We start from the raw sequence: 12893 nt of genomic DNA on the forward strand, positions 1-12893 counted from the left end.
TTAATACTTATAAAGGTCCAAATGGGAAATGACCCAAATGTCCATTCATAGAATAAAATGTAATATGTTTATTCAACAAGTAGAATACAGCAGTAAAAATGAGTCATCACTGATTTTTGGAGGTTAATAAAATGTTCTATATCTTGATTGTGCTGGTGTTTACATATATATGTATATGTCTATATATATATTTTTCAAAACATCAATTTATATAATTAAAATAGGTGCATTTATTGTATGTAAATTATACCTTAATAAAGTTGACTTTAAAAATGAGTGACCTACAGTTACACACATCAAAGTGGGTTAAATTTAAGAATATAATATTGAAAGAAAAAGCCAAGTTGCAGAAGAATACTCAAGTATTATTCCACTTATATAAAAAACTTTATAAAAAGTTTTGAAAGTGTGAAAACCTAAACAGCATAAATTAGAGATACTGTGTGGTAAAAACATAAAGAAAGAGAAAGCCCACAAACTATGAACACAGAATTTTGGACAGGGGTTACTTGTGTTGGGTGAGAAAAGGAAGGAGGCAGTTGTAAATTTGGTAGAGCCGCTCAGGGCATATTCTGTTTTGGGATAACATCGGTTTATATATATTCTGTTTCTTAATATGGGTGGTGGATACAAGGGTGTTCAACTTATTGGGTTATTTTTTAATGCCTTGTACATATGTTACAAATATTCTTTGATATCTTTTCAAAGTTTAAAATGTAATTAGTTGAATATAAATCTGACAAATACGATGCTGAAGACAGAATAAAAAGATTTAAAAAAAGAAAATTATGAAAGAACTGACATTATGAAGGAGAGACTGAGAAGTTCCAACATCTGTTTATATGAAGAGAATAGAGAGAATGGGCTAGAAGTAATCTTTGAAGAGAAAAAGCATAAGAATATTCTAGAATTGATAAAAGGCCTGAACCCTCAAATTCAACCAACAAAACCAGCCCAAAGCAAGATAAATAAAACTAGATTTATACATAGATCCATCATAGTGAGAAAAAAGATATCAAAAGCAACTGGGGATAAAAGAAACAACAAATAAATAAAATTGACTTATGGCAGGTTTTTCAACAGCCACAACATAAGACGGATGTTAAAAAATGTTTTCAAAGATCTGAGAGAAAATAACTATCAACCTAATATAGATCGACCCACTGATCACTGTGGTATACAAGAATGGTAGAGGAACAAAAATATTTTCAGAAATCTCATGAGAGACTTGATTACCTACAAACTTCCACCGAAAGAACTATTAAGGACATAATTAAGAAAGAAGCAAATTAAACCATGAATGAAAAACTGAGCTCAACAAGGAATGATAAGCAAAGAAAGTAATAAACATCTAGGAAGTCTAAATAAACATTTACTCTAAAATAATATTGGTAATAATGTATAATTATTGGGGGTAAAACACCGAGAACTTAAAATACTGGACAACAATAAGTGAGCTGGGCAGAGCAGGGTGATAAGAAATTTTTTAAAAACATAATTTAAACTATAAGGAACAAACCAAATTTTCTTTAACTTATATCCAATAAATGCAGCTTCCTAATGACAAGATATTTCATTGAAAGTCCTAATGGCAAGTACTATAAAAATCTTTGAATTTGATAGGAGAGCTTCTTGCTTATCTTAGCAAATAAACTAGCCAAAAATTCAAATTCATGATGACAAGGTGCCGATTATACAGATTTTAACCTAATATGACTTTAACCCTATCTCGTAAATGCTTTTGTACCTATGTAGTATTTGGCATATTAATATATTCCAATCTTTCTTCACAACAAAGAATAATGACTTTATGTTATCAAAAGTACTGAGTCAATCCTCGTCTCTTCTTTCCAAGATTACTTTATCATTACAATAACTCCTACTGACCTCACTGAATTTGCCCTTGCTCCCCTTCAGCCTATTCTCAACTCGGCAGCCAGACAGATCCTTTTAAAATATAAATTAAATTATGTCACTCCTCTGCTCAAAACCCTCCAGTGGCTTCCCATGTCATTCCAAGGAAAAACCAAAGACATTACCATAGCTTGGAAGACCATATACTAACTATCCCTCCTGCTCCAATTTCCTATTCGCCTTCCCTGCTCTATTTTTCTCCGTGAATCCATTTTGTAAATTTTTCTGCTTTCCTACTAGAATACAGTATCCATGAGAGGATGGATTTTTAATCTATTTTGTTTATTGCTGTATCCCCGTGTCCTAGAAAAATACCTAGAACATGGTAACGCTCAATAAATATTTGGTGAATAAATGGATAAACAGGTGTCAATTTGGGGACTCAGGAATGTATTAATATTTTTCCATTGTAGCACATGGTAATGTTAATTCCACTTATGATAATTTGCCTTATATTTTTCATGTGCAAACTGCCTTCATAAGTCAAGGTAAGATTGTATTATAAAAATAGTATTTCAAAAGAATAAGTAAAAATTTTCAGTGGGACAAGAGGCTAACTCTTTGGAACAAGTTAAGGTCTTTATTTCACTGCTTTCATCAAAATAAATCCTGGATATATTATTGTTTAAATGTACTTTTAAAATATGAGGATAAATTTGGATGCATAGTTATATAAATAGTGGGAGGGATAAGACATCAAAAGTTGACTTCCAGGAAAATTACCATAAAGAAGCAAATTGCTGGATTTAACTCCAATGAAAATTTATAATTCTATATTGAAAAAAGCTATTAATAAATATAAAAATAAAATTAGTAACTTGGAAAACATTTTGAATACATAATACATAAATACATTTGGTCTATTATATTTATATAACATAAATTTGACAGTGATCTTCCAAATAAATAAGGAAAGTGTTGAACAGCCTGAAAGAAGAATAATGAATCAAGGATTCCAGTGCCTTAAAGTAACAGATATTTACTTCTCACTTACAGGTCCCTGTGTGGCTAGGCTCTGCTGGAATTGGCTGGGCTTTTGTTGTGTTATCTATATGTCTCCCCACTCCAGGCCAGCAGCTACCAGGTATGCTCTTCTCGTGGTGTAACACAGGAGGCAAGTAGGCTAGAAAACTTTGCCATGACTTTTAAAGCCTCAGCTCAGAACCACATACTCTCCTTCCACCTGCATTCCATTGGTGAAATCAAGTCATATTGCTAAACCCAATGTCCGTGGATTGAGGAAGTATACTTCACCCAAATGGAATATACAGCAAGGGAAGCGAGCAAAGGACAAATTGTGCAAAATAATAATATCTAACACAGATAAGGACAGATATACTCTTCTGGCAAATAAGTACGAAGAGCCAAGAAACATAGGGAAAAAATTTCAATAAGGAAATGCCACCAGAAACAATGATTAAATGATAGATTTTGCTAGTCAGATTAGCAAAGATTGAAAAATATATAAGTTGATTACAATGTATCTGGCAACAAAAAGCACTACTCAACTAAAAGTTGTTTAAACCATAAACGCATTTTTTTTTATGTTACAAGATAAAGTGATCTCATAAATCCACTGACCTGACCAGAGTTGATTGATCCATGTTGCACACCTGCTATAACCAGGCTGCTGACTGGCTTTTCAAGGATTTTTGGACATGAGAGGAAATAAAAGGATCAGGACACATCCTCTCTGTCGGTTCAAGCCCAGACATAAAACTTGAAAGTTTCCCTTTCATGTAAAGATAGCTATTCTACAACAAGAGAGAATAAAGCTTATTTGCAGAAGGAAGCAGAAATGATAGAGGGTCCTTGAGACAGCATTAGAGTCACAGGTTTCAGCTGTTGCCAAGAACCAACGGTATTCTTGTCCTTTCCAAAACTCAATTGCTTGACTTTTCCTTGGATTTGATTAAAAGAAGCTAATAAATTCTCCTCTTTGCTTAAGCTAGTTTAAGTACTATTTCTGACACTTGCCACCAAAAAAATTAATCCAATTCTTTAACTTTGTAAAAACAGGTCATTGATTACTTTCTTTATAGTGGTTTCAGTGGAACAGTAGAAATGGGAACAAATTACAGTGAGTTGATTCCTTAAGACAAGGAAGCTGACAAGAAACTATTTATAGTGATACATACAAGAGTATGGCTCAGAAAGGAGAGAGAATGACAGGGGAAGAGGTTTCAAACAGAGGATGGGGATCACTGATGGAGCTAGACTTCAAGAAGGCAAGTCGGAATACAAAGTCACAAGTGGAAGGATCTACCCAGAAGAAGAAGGACGTTCCTTTGAAAAAGGAGGGATACTTGGAATCCACTGGGGATCGCTCTAGAGATTGAGTTATTTGCATGAAGTTGCTGGGAGAATTAATCCTACTTTTATGTCTTATAAAACGGCTGTTCCTCTTCCAAAATAGACCATCCTGGTTCCTGTGAGCACGTCTACCTGTGTAGCTTGCCTCCTTATAAGCAAAGGGGAGGACAGAGCAGGAAACAAATATTTCCTAATATACTATTACTGAAAGTGAGGAATATAACTTCTTATTCATATGAAGGTACTTTCTCAGTAAGAGCAGTTTCTCTCATACTTCCCTCTACTCTGTCATTTTTGTTGCAACACCATTCTGTTAGAACTCAACAAAAATTTAAATATGTTAAACGAGTGTCCCTTTCCAGAAATCCTTGTCTTTCCCGCCAACTTCCTATCCAGATATTAGAGCTCAAACATCTGTGTGGAGATGATGTTGAGACCAGGGACTGGATTGGAAAGGATCGTGAGCGCGCTATATGCTCTAGGACAATGCTTCTGAAAGTGGGGTCCCAACGGCATCAGCATCACTTGGAAATTCATTAGAAATGTAAATTCTTGAGCTGCACACCAGGACCTACTGAATCAGAAACTGCGACATGTGTTTTAATAAGCCCTCCAGGTAATTCCGATGCACACTGAAGTTTGAGAACCACTGTTCTAGGCCCATGCTTCTTAACTATGATGTGCATATGAATCACCAGGAAATTGTTAAAATGCAGATTCTGATTCAGTTGATCTGAATGAGGTTCGAGATTTTTCATTCTAACAAGCTCCTAAATGATTCCTTCCCCACAAACCATGCTTTGAGTAGCAAGACTCTGGAATCTAGAGGTGGGGAGGGCAGTGATGGATGGACAGAACCAGTGATGAAGACTTCTTGCTCAGGAGCTGAGGCAACTATCGGCCATATGCCAAGTTGTCAAGGTCTCAGATGAGGGTGTATCTGGGCGCACAGGGGACTGCTGTCCAGAACTTGGAGCAAACTTGAACCTTAGCTCCTGTGTTGCTTTGAGGATAGTGAGTACCACACTGTTAAGCCGTCTGTCAGCCACTGAACTGCACACATTCAAACTGCCTGTATTCGAATCAAAAAGATCAAACAAAAGATCAAGAAAAGATTTTATTAGCGTTTCTCAAAATAAAAAGAAAAATGATAAATTAAGTAAAAGTTACCTTTTGAACCGGCCACATTGTTCGGCTCCATGGCTTAGTTGGTTAAAGCGCCTGTCTTGTAAACAGGAGATCCTGGGTTCGAATCCCAGTGGGGCCTCTTTCCATGCGCTCAGTTTTACCGAGCGTTCCTTTAGACCTGAGAAGTGATGAAGAAATTGTCCCGACTACAGTACCACAGCATCCTCTACCTCCTTCCCTCCCCTAGAAAAGGCAGAATTCTAAGAAATAAGCTTAAACCTCTGCAACTCTCTCGAGGGTCATCTTCTGGGAAGATTAACCTGCCTCGATCTCCTTTGTGGCAAGGTTGGGCGGGGAGGAGGTCAGGCAGGTATCGAGCACCTGGCCCTGCGGCGCTCCTCTGCGAGTTCCCCTGCCCAGGGCGGGGGAATGGAGCTTGGCAGAACTTTGCCAAATTATAAACCTGTGGTTGCTGTTGCAGCCAGGGATGGAATCGTTGCTTCGAACTGCGGCCCATACTTAAGAACAAGTAAGGACTATTACTATTTTTGAGGTTTTTCTGGAACTAAAATTTATGACAAGTAGAGATTCAATAAACTCATGAGCCAATGGTTGATTATTACAAGCACACTGTTTTGGAGAGAATCCTAGCACGTCTGCGTCGATGAGAGAGTGCAGTCTACATCCTGCCTAGGGCGTACTGACGCTCTTCCTCTCCCATCCGGGTCCTCGAAGACGTCCATACACGCGATGTTGTGGTTTGGTTGTCTGGCACAAGCGCAGTTCTCCGCCGTGTTTATTGAATGAATAAATGGATGCTTGAATGAATGAACGAATGATTCAGATTAGGGTCGTATCTCCACGTTTCCTGTAGGATCCGAAGGAAGTCTCTCTCCGTCTCCTTCCCCCTAGCCCTCCCCCATCGCTCCCCCTCCACCTTCCCTTTTCTTCCTCCTTCACAACCGCCACCCCCCCCCCACCCCGACCCGGGGGTTTAGTCTCTGCTTCGATCATACTTAATTATTGACTGACAAGTTGGAGACTCCTGGGAGAGAACGGCGCCAAGTCCAGGGGCGCAGAGTGAAGGTAAAGTGAAAAGTATACGAAATTCAACAAGCTGTCGAAAACTCCACCCTCAGAAACTGGCTGAGACTCGGAAAGCTGAGGTCCCACACTTCCTCCGCGACGGCGAGCTAACTCCTGCCGCCATCCTCTCCGCCTTCCGCTGGTTACCTCGCTACCCAGAGGGGGAGAAAGTGCACGGTTGTCAGCAGAGTTGCTCCTCCTTTAGATAATGGGAGTTTCCCTTTAAATAATAATAATTTATTTTAAAATAGTAAAAACAATATAGTAACAACAAAGTATATTTCTTTATTTCTCAATATAACTCAATGAAAAACAGCAATTCAGAATAATTACTACAGTATAATTTCATTTCTGTATATTTAGAAACACCAAACTATCTATTATTTGTGGATTTGCATATATTTAGTATAGCGGAAAATATGAACAAAAAGCATACAAACAATTACGGGGTACTGGCTACTTCTGCAGAATGAGATAGGGGCTATGTCTTAATGTCCCATTTCGTAAAGAACATTTAAATAAAATATAGTACTGTGAGTCTTTTCCACTGCAATATAAACAGTTAAGAATTCCTAACATAACTTTTCCCATGGAAACTCCAAGGCTTTTTTTCCTTTGATTATTCTACCAGAAGACTCAGTTTCTGGCCTGTAACCAGGCAACTATAGTCAAGTATGAGAAAATCAGAAACCAGTTGATGATAGACTCAGTGAGTGTCGTTAATTTATTTTCGCAGATAACAATATTCAAATGGAGGAAAATAGAACCCTCTAGTGGGAAACATAAACAAATGGGATTATCCATAACCAGTCCACAAGGTCTCAATTGATCCATTTGAAAGGAAGGACGTATTATGGACAATATGAATTTCCAATGTATTGCAATCCATCCTCAGGCACCTACCGTACTGATGTCAACTGACAAAAGTATTTTAAACCTAAAGATAAAATCTTATTAGAAATCAATTTGTTGGCAGTTGCTGTGTGAGCCCGTGTACGTGTATAACTTCAGCTGATCTGAAAATGGGATGTACATGAATAAAATATACTCCTACTGAACCTCAAATTGGATATGATCACTGAAAAAAATTATTAATTATTAAAAATATATTAATATATTAAAAATTATTAATGGTACTTTCCCTCTTCTTTGTAAGTTGATAATATTCTGTATGCTCTGAGCGCAATAAACAACAGCCAATATAATATAGTTGACTTAAGAGAATATGGAGCATTCCAATTTTTCTAGCATCACCCATTGTTTTTGAGCGCCATGTTGTGGATTAGAAGAAAAGAGAGCCATAATTTGGTGTTACCCACTGGCTGTCTAGGTAGCATCCAAGGTGGTATGCTGTAAAAGTCCTCCCACTGGTCACTGAAGTTTTGGTCTGATCTTGGAAAAAGCAGCCTGAGAAAAAGATGTCAGATAAGAGCACAAGTGCCTAAGAACAAAAATTATGTTAGCCTTATCTGTGTCATTAATGAGAGTATCCATACTGTTATGTTAAAAAATAACAGAAAATAACACAACAAATCTCAGGATTTTTAGCTTCTCTGAATATGAGGAACCCCATATTATTCTATTTGTTTACAACATCTATGGTTATAAAATGCACAAAGCAGCACAAAAACGTGGAGGTGACTGTCCCTTTAAGAGTCCACAGTCAGATCAGATGAGACCAAAATCTTGCCTTGTAGAAGAGCAGAAAGCAATACTCAACTGCCGCTTTGAGTCACCAACCCTCTCTCTTTCTTATACACAAGTTTCTTTTATAAAATGTTGGTGATATACCTTGATTTGTATGGATTTTATTATATATACATATGAAATAATATTAAATAATAGATAATAACATTATATAAGCTTTAAACTTTACATTTAAAATATAATTAATCTTGTCAAGCATATTATAAGACTTTTTTACTACATACCTTGATTTTACCATCAATTTGAATGATATGAAGAACAAATGATTTACATATAGACACAAATACATCAGAAAAAAATGTGGTGGAGAAGTACTCTTTTTAAATTGACAGGGTTTTTTTTTGGAAAAAGGAGAAAAAGATCCTTATTCATAGATGACATGGTTATTTACAGAAAATCCAAAATAATCTACAGATAAAGTAGAATTACTAAATGAATTGAGAACAGCTGCTGGATTTACAGCCATTATACAAAAATGAATCATATTTCCTCATAAGGCAATAAACAATTAGAAAATGAAATTTTAAAAACACATTATTTTCAGTAGTATTTTTTAAAAACTAGGGATAAATCTAACAAAAAATGTACAAAACCTCTCCACAGAAAACTCCAAAACGTTACTGAGAAAACCATTTGGCAATATCTGCTAAAGCCGAACATCCACATACCCTGTAAACTAGACTTTTATTTTTCTTGAGTTCCTAATAGTTTACATCATTGTGAAATTTCATTTATACATTATTTCTTGTCTGTCACCATATAAGTGCCCCCCTTCACCTCCTCTGCCCACCCCTCACCCCCCGTCCCCTGGTAACCACTGAACTGTTTTCTCTGTCCGTGTGTTTGTTTATATTCCACATGAGTGAAATCGTATGGTGTTTGTCTTTCTCAGTCTGGCTTGTTTTGCTTAGCATAATATCCTCCAGGTCCATCCATGTTGTTGCAAATGGGGTGATTTTATCTTTTTTATGGCTGAGTAGTATTCCATTGTGTATATATATACCGCATCTTCTTTATCCAATCATTGGTTGATGGGCGTTTGGGTTGCTTCCATGTTTTGGCTATTGTGAACAGTGCTGCAATGAACATAGGGGTACATATGTCACTTTGGATTGTTGATTTCAAGTTGTTTTGGTAGATACCCAGTAGTGGGATAGCTGGGTTATATGGTATTTCTATTTTTCTTTTTTGAGGAATCTCCATACTGTTTTCCATAGTGGCTGCACCAGTTTGCATTCCCACTGCAGTGTGTGAGGGTTCCATTTTCTCCACACCCTATCCAACATTTGTTATTTTTAGTCTTAGTGATTATAGCCATTTTAACAGATGTAAGGTGTAGTTTTGATTTGCATTTCCCTGATGATTATCGATGTTGAACATCTTTTTATGTGCTTATTGGCCATCTGCATATCTTCTTTGGAAAAATATCTGTTCATGTTCTCTGCCCATTTTTTTGATCAGGCTGTTTGTTCTTTTTTGTTGTTCAGTTGTGTGAGTTCCTTGTGTGTTATGGAGATTAACCCCTTGTTGGATATATGATTTGCAAATATTTTCTCCCAATTGCTGGGTTGTCTTTCGGTTTTGATCCTAGTTTCTTTTGCCTTGCAGAATCTCTTTAGTCTGATGAAGTCCTACTTGTTTATTTTTTCTTTTGTTTCCCTCGTCTGAGAAGACATAGTATTCTAAAAGATCCTTTTAAGTTGGATGTCAAAGAGTGTACTACCTGTATTATCTTCCAGGAGTTTTATGGTTTCAGGACTTATCCTCAAGTCTTCGATCCACTTTGAGTTTATTTTTGTATATGGCGTGAGATAATGCTCTACTTCCATTCTTTTGCAAGTGGTTGTCCAGATTTTCCAACACCGTTTATTGAAGGGACTATGTTTTCTCCATTGTATGTCCTTGATGCCATTGTCGAAGATTAGCTGTCCGTAGATGTGTAGTTTGATTTCTGGGCTTTCAGTTCTGTTCCAGTGATCTGTATGCCTGTTTTTGTACCAGTACCATGCTGTTTTGATTACTATGGCTTTGTAGTACATTTTGAAGTCAGGGATTGTGATGCCTTCAGCTTTGTTCTTTTTTCTCAGGATTGCTTTAGCAATTCAGGGTCTTTGTTTGCCCCATATGAATTTTAGGATTCTTTGTGCTATTTCTGTGAAGAATGTCATTGGGATTCTGATTGGGATTGTATTGAATCTGTAGATTGCTTTGGGTAGTATGGACATTTTAACTATGTTTATTCTTCCAATCCATGTACATGGAATCTCTTTCCATCTCTCTATGTCATCATCTATTACTTTCAATAATGTCTTATAGTTTTCATTGTATAAGTCTTTCACTCCTTGGTTAACTTTAAACCTAGGTATTTTATTCTTTTTATTGCAATTGTAAATGGAATTGTATTCTTGAGTTCTCTTTCTGTAAGTTCATTATTAGAGTATAGAAATGCAACTGATCTTTTAAGCTGATTTTGTACCCTGCAACTTTAATGTATTTTTTAATTATTTCTAACGGTTTTCCAATGGATTCTTTAGGATTTTCTATATATAAGATCATGTCGTCTGCAAACAGCAGGAGTTTCACTTCTTCACTCCCTACTTGGATACCTTTTATTCCTTTCTCTTGCCTAACTGCTCTGGCCAAAACCTCCAATATTATATTGAATATGAGTGGTGATAGTGGGCATCCTTTTCTTGTTCTTGTTGGCTGTGGGTTTGTCATATATGGCCTTTATTATGTTCTTTCTATCCTCAATTTCTTAAGAGTTCTTTTTTTTTTTAAGATTGGCACCTGAGCTCACATCTGTTGCCAATGTTCTAAAAAGAAGATTTTTCTTCTTCTTCTTCTCCCCAAAGTCCCCCAGTACATAGTTGTATATTCTAGTTATAGGTCCTTCTGGTTGTGCTATGTGGGAGCATGGCCTGATGAGCAGTACCGTGTCCACACCCAGGATTCGAGCCAGTGAAACCCTGGGCCGCCAAAGCAGAGCACATGAACTTAACCACTCTGCCATGGGGCCAGCTCCAAGGATTCTTATCATAAATGGCTGTTGGATCTTGTCAAATGCGTTCTCTGTGTCTGTTGAGACGATCATGTGGTTTTTATTCCTCATTTTGTTAATGTGGCGTATCGCATTGATTGATTTGTGGATGGTGAACCATCCCTGTGTCCCTGGTATAAATCCCGCTTGATCATGATGTATGATCTTTTTGATGTATTGCTGGATTTGGGTTGCCAATGTTTTGTTGAGGATTTTTGCATCTATGTTCATCAGCAATATTGGCCTGTAGTTTTCCTTTTTTGTGTTGTCCTTGTCTGGCTTTGGTATCAGAGTGATGTTGGCCTTGTAGAATGTGTTAGGAAGCATTCCATCTTCCCTAATTTTTTGGAATAGCTTGAGAAGGATAGGTATTAAATCCTCCCTGAAAAGTTTGGTAGAATTCTCCAGGGAAGCAGTCTGGTCCTGGGCTTTTATTTTTTGGGGTGCTTTAGATTACTCTTTTAATCTCTTTACTTGTGTGATTAGTCTATTAAGATTATATATTTCTTCTTGATTCAGCTTTGGGAGGTTGTAAGCATCTAAGAATTTATCCATTTCCTCTAGATTGTCCATGTTGTTGGCATACAGCTTTTTGTAGTATTTTCTTATAATCTTTTGTATTTCTGTGGTATCCATTGTTATTTCTCCTCTTTCATTTCTAATTTTATTTATATGAGCTGTCTCTCTTCTTTTCATTGTAAGTCTGGCTAGGGGATTGTCAATTTTGTTTATCTTCTCAAAGAACCAGCTCTTTGTTTCATTGATCCTTTCTACTGCCTTTTTAATTTCAATTGCATTTATTTCTGTTCTGATTTTTATTATTTCTATCCTTCTGCTGACTTTGGGCTTTGTTTGTTCTTCTTTTTCTAATTCAGTTAGGTGTAGTTTGAGATCACTATTTGGGATTTTTCTTTTTTGTTAAGGTGAGCCTTTATTGCAATGAATTTCCCTCTTAGTACTGCTTTTACTGCATCCCATATGAGTTGGTATGGTACATTTTCATTTTCATTTGTTTCCAGATATATATATATTTTTTAAAGATTTTATTTTTTCCTTTTTCTCCCCAAAGCCCCCAGGTGCATAGTTGTATCTTCTTCGTTGTGGGTCCTTCTAGTTGTGGCATGTGGGACGCTGCCTCAGCGTGGTTTGATGAGCAGTGCCATGTCCGCGCCCAGGATTCGAACCAACGAAACACTGGGCCGCCTGCAGCGGAGCGCGCGAACTTAACCACTTGGCCATGGGGCCAGCCCCTGTTTCCAGATATTTTTTGACTACTCCTTCAATTTCTTCAATGATCCATTGGTTGTTCAATAGCATGTTGTTTGGTCTCCACATCTTTGTCCCTTTCTCAGCTTTTTTCTTGTAATTAATTTCTAGCTTCATAGCATTGTGATAGGAAATGATGCTTGTTATTATTTCAATCTTCTTAAATTTGTTGAGGCTTGCCTTGTTTCCCAACATATGGTCTATCCTTGAGAATGTTCCATGTGCACTTGAGAAGAATGTGTATTCTGCTGTTTTTGGGTGGCATGTTCTATATATGTCTATTAAGTCCAACTGGTCTAGCTTTTCATTTAATTCCACTGTTTTCTTGTTGATTTCCTGTCTGGATGATCTATCAAATAATGTGAGTAGAATGTTGAGGTCCCCTACTATTATTATGTTATCATTAATATCTCCTTTTAGGTTTGTTAATAGTTACTTT

General features: G+C 36.7%; 1 non-coding gene across 1 annotated transcript; it reads left to right on the plus strand.

The window, feature by feature from the left end:
• The first annotated feature begins 5420 nt into the window (after positions 1–5420).
• On the plus strand, positions 5421–5494 carry TRNAT-UGU (transfer RNA threonine (anticodon UGU)). Its single transcript has one exon. It is a non-coding gene; the product is annotated as a tRNA-Thr (tRNA).
• The last annotated feature ends 7399 nt before the right edge of the window (positions 5495–12893 follow it).

This window comes from Equus asinus, chromosome 8 (genome assembly GCF_041296235.1).
Source record: "Equus asinus isolate D_3611 breed Donkey chromosome 8, EquAss-T2T_v2, whole genome shotgun sequence".
NCBI classification, from domain to species: domain Eukaryota; kingdom Metazoa; phylum Chordata; class Mammalia; order Perissodactyla; family Equidae; genus Equus; species Equus asinus.